Here is a 5,043-nt window from a genome sequence, read left to right as displayed (position 1 = left end):
AAATAGGGGCATTTTGAGAATGATGGGGCATCATGGCCGAAATAGGGGAATAGTGGGAGGCACATGGTAGTGTTGGAACACCAAACATTATGGGGGAATAGGAGAACTTTGGGAATAAATGAACCATAGAACTGGAATTGTGGGAAGCTCAAGGAATTATGGGATGACGCAGCATCATGGCCGATCAAGGGGAATTGTGGGAAGCTCAAGGAATTATGGGATGATGGGGCATCAAGGCCGATCACGGGGAATGGTGGGAAGCTCAAGGAATTATGGGTGTGATGTGCCATCATGTCCGATCAAGGGGAATTGTGGGTATTACTGGGAATCATGGCCGAAATACGGGCATTGTGATAATGACGGGGCATCATGGCCAAAAAAGGGGAATAGTTGGAGGCACATGGTTGTGTTGGAACACCAAACATTATGGGGGCGAATGGAGAACTTCGGGTATAAAGGAACCAGAGACCTGGAATTGTGGGAAGCTCAAGGAATTATGGGATGACCGGCCATCATGTCCGATCAAGGGGATTTATGGGTATTACTGGGAATCATGGCCGAAATAGGGGCCTTGTAGTAGTGACGAAGCATCGTGGCCGAAATAGGGGAAAAGTCGGAGACACATGGTAGTGTTTTAACACCAAACATTATGGGGGAGAATGGAGAACTTTGGGAATAAAGGAACCATAGAACTGGAATTGTGGAAGCTCAAGGAATTATGGGAATGACGTGTCATCATGGCCGATCAAGGGGAATTTTGGGAAGCTCAAGGAATTATGGGTGTGATGGGCCATCATGTCTGATCAAGGGGAATTGTATTACTGGGAATCACGGCCGAAATAGGGGCCTTGTGGAATGACGGGGCATCATGACCGAAGTAGGGTAATAGTGGGAGCCACATGGTAGTCTTGAAACACCAAACATTATGGGAGAGAATGGAGAATTTTGGGAATAAAGGAACCACAGAACAGGAATTGGGGGAAGCTCAAAGAATTATGGGAATGACGGGGCATCATGGCGAATCAAGGGGAATAGTGGGAAGCTCAAAGAATTATGGGTATGAAGGGACTTCATGGCCGATCAAGTAGAATTGTGGGTATTAGTTGGATCATGGTCAAAATAGGGGCATTGTAGGAATGACGGGGCATTCTGGCCGAAAAAGGGGAATATAGGGAGGCACATGGTAGTGTTGGTACAACAAACATTATGGCTAGAATGGAGAACTTTGGGAATAAAGGAACCACAGAACTGGATGTGGGAAGCTCAAAGAATTATGGGATGATGGGGCATCACGGCTGAAATAGGGGAATAGTGGGAGGCACATGGTAGTGTTGGAACACCAAACATTGTGGGGGAGAATGGAGAACTTTGGGAATAAAGGAACCATAGAACTAGAATTGTGGGAAGCTCAAGGAATTATGGGAATGTCCGGGCATCATATCTGAAAAAGGGGACTCAGATTCTGTGTCCCCACATGCCCTGTGCTTCCCACCGCAGACTTTATATGCTGTAATCCACACTGTCTATAGCCACGTCCATAGCCACACCCTGACGCACCCATGTCAATGGCCACAGCCCCTCCCACCCAGGCCTCTGCCTAAGATTCGCCCCTCCCGCTGTGGTTCTGCCCCCTCCATTCAGGCTGAGCCCAGCTTTCCACCCTGAGACCTGCTTCTGTACTGCACACCAGGACCACCAGCATGAGCCACGCCCATCTTGCCAGAGCCACGCCTCTCTCGTTGGGGGGGGTCACCTGGTTCAGGGTGACCTTGGAGGGGTGGAGCATGCATCTCACTGCAAATCCACCTCCTCACTTACACCCCCTTATCCCCTTGAAGCCAATGCTAAAATTAATGTACCTATCAGATCCTGACCTTTTTCCTTCTCACCACAGAGGAAAGTGTACTGGTTAAAGGAGGGCCAGAGATTTGACACTAAGCTTAATGCTCAGGGGGAAAGGAAATGATATTTTAAGGTTTCCTACTGTCGCTAAGATTGAAACCAACCAGGTTTTTGTTTATTTTTTTTGTTGTTTGTGAGAAGTACCACTTTCCTTGACTCTTAGTCCTGAGGGAAATTCTGATTCCTTATAAACCCCTGAGGTTTCAGTGACACCTCTTGCATGACAAGCCCATTCCTTCTGCTTAGCTCATATATCACCAGATTCTAATACGCTTAATAAATGTTGCTATTATGCAAAGAAAGAGCTTACTTATTATGAAGTATTTTTTTAAAGATTTTTATAGGGGAATTGGGGGATGGGAACAGCGCTGGGGAATTGGGGAAGGGGAACAGACAAGTTGCTGTCCTTTTGGTCTTCAGTTTAGTTGTGGAGGACGTTGCTTCACTGGCCCAAGTTGGCACCATCATTGCGCTGTTCCCGGGTGAGGCAGATCAGTCGCCGGCTTCTGGATGGCTGCTCACTGTGGCTGCTGGCCGCTCACGGCGGCTGCTGGCTACACACGGTAGCCCATGGCAACCCACTGCAGCAGGGGCTGCAGCCTACGTAGTCGCCGGCGATTCCCGGCGGCCCAGCTCCAGGTTGAGCTGTTGTTCAGCATCTTAGCTGTAGAGGGCAGTGTCACTAGCCCTCATATGTGGGATCCGAACCGGGGCCCTCTGGCGTCCCAAGCCAGTTCTTAACCAATGTAACACGCAGCCACCCTGTTATGAAGTCTTAGTAACAAAATGTTTTAGACGACCCCAACTCTCTTTTGTCCCAGCTTTATGGAGATGGAATTGACACAGAACCCCAACTCATATTATTAAGAATTCTTTAAATCTCATAATTGTCGCTCTTATTTTTTAGCTAGGACTCTCCATCAGAATTTTGTAATTTAACATTATTACTACCAACAACCATTGGGACCTATGTGCAAGCATTGGGAGCAAGTGCAGACAGTGGCTGGAATGCACAGCAACAGTGGCAGTGTATGCACATTCTGGCTCAAGATGTTTTCAGATAGCCCCAGTGTAATAAAGTGGGAAGCGGGAGAGGCTTCGGGCCCTCAGTGGGGCCACAAGGAGGGGCAAGATGGCCTCCTCCCCAAACAGTATTTGTGGGAATCAATCCACTGGTCCCAATGGGAAGGTGCTCCAAGCATGTGTCTCTTCTTGTGAGACACACCAAAATTCTCTAACAAGAGAATGTTTACTGAAGAAGAATCTTTCAAGGGAATAAAATCGAAGTAGATGAGGGAGGATAAAATTAATCACAACAATGACAGCAATTGAGACTGAATTAGAAATAAAATCCATAGGTTTGGTTATTTATTATTATTTCTTATGACCCGTCTTGATTAGAATATAAATGAGCTTATCGTAACAGTAATTTCAGAATATAGAGCCAATGATAAATGTAAGGTTATAGTATGGTTAATGAAAAGTATATATTATATATATGTGAATATATAAAATATGTCATAGGTTTAGTAATGGCAATCGTTAAAGAAACATTATTTGGGCCTTTAACTGCTACTTTCTTCCTCCTTATGAGTTGGTTTAATGGACATAACCCCAAATAAGAACAGGCATTTAAAAAGGGAGGCGTGAAGAGAGACAATGTACCATTGATCAGGTAGGTGGATGATACGGGGGAAAAGCATCAATAGAGCGGAGCTAGGAACAGCCAGAATGCTGTCATCACTACAGAGGAAGCAGATTTTTACAAAGAAAAGACTCAAGTGCCAGTAAAGCTGCATTTGCACCAGCGCAGGGAAGGGTGGAAAGCAAAGCCCACGCTCCTTTTCAGTGGAGGCATTGAGGTGCTCAGGTTGAGAGCTCTTCAAGAAGCTAAGGCACCAGTTCATCGGGGACAGTCGTTGGTACTCACAGGTTAAAGAACTGGGCTCACTACTTTTTTTTTTTTTTTAGCTGAGCCATCCTGCTACCTGTTGGCAGCTCAGCGGCTGCTCAGCTCGGGCTGGACTCGAACTGCTGTTGCTCAGAGCNGTATTACTGGGCATTATGACCGAAATAGGGGCATTGTGGGAATGACGGGGCACCATGGCCGATTAAGGGGAAAAGTGAGAGGCTCATGGTAGTGTTGGAACACTAAACATTATGAGGGAGAATGGAGAACTTTGGGAATAAAGGAACCACAGATCTGGAATTGTGGGAAGCTCAAGGAATTATGGGTGTGATGGGCCATCATGGCCGATCAAGGGGAATTGTGGGTATTACTGGGCATCATGGCCGAAATAGGGGCATTGTGGCAATGACGGGGCACCATGGCCGAAACAGGCGAAAAGTGGGAGGCACATGGTAGTGTTGGAACACCAAACATTATGGGGGAGAATGGAGAATTTTGTGAATACAGGAAACATAGAATTGGAATTGTGGGAAGCTCAAGGAATTATGGGATGACGGGGCAAATGGCCGATCAAGGAGAATTGTGGGAATCCCAAGGAATTATGGGATGATGGGGCATCAAGGCCGATCAAGATGAATTGCGGGAAGTTGAAGGAATTATGGGATGACGGGGTATCATGGCCGATCAAGGGGAATTGTGGGAAGCTCAAGGAATTATGGGTGTGATGGGCCATCATGGCCGATCATGGGGAATTGTGGGTATTACTGAGCATCATGGCCGAAATAGGGGCATTTTGAGAATGGTGGGGCATCATTGCCGAAACTGGGGAATAGTGGGGGGCACATGGTAGTGTTGGAACAGCAAACATTATGGGGGAATAGGAGAACTTTGGGAATAAAGGAACCATAGAACTGGAATTGTGGAAGCTCACAGAATTATGGGTATGACGTGTAATCATGGCCGATCAAGGAGAATTATGTGTACCTCAAGGAATTATGGGATGACACGGCATCAAAGCTGTTCAAGGGGAATTGTGGGAAGCTCAAGGAATTATGGGATGATGGGGCATCATGGCGGATCAAGGAGAATTGTGGGAATCTCAAGGAATTATGGGATGACAGGGCATCAAGGCCGCTCAAGGAGAATTGTGGGAATCTCAAGGAATTATGGGATGACGGGGCATCAAGGCCGATCAAGGTGAATTGTGGGAATTTGAAGCAATTATGGGATGA

The sequence above is a fragment of the Hipposideros armiger genome, unplaced genomic scaffold (assembly GCF_001890085.2).
Source record: "Hipposideros armiger isolate ML-2016 unplaced genomic scaffold, ASM189008v1 scaffold_155, whole genome shotgun sequence".
NCBI classification, from domain to species: Eukaryota; Metazoa; Chordata; class Mammalia; order Chiroptera; family Hipposideridae; genus Hipposideros; species Hipposideros armiger.
This window is presented reverse-complemented; position numbering follows the sequence as displayed.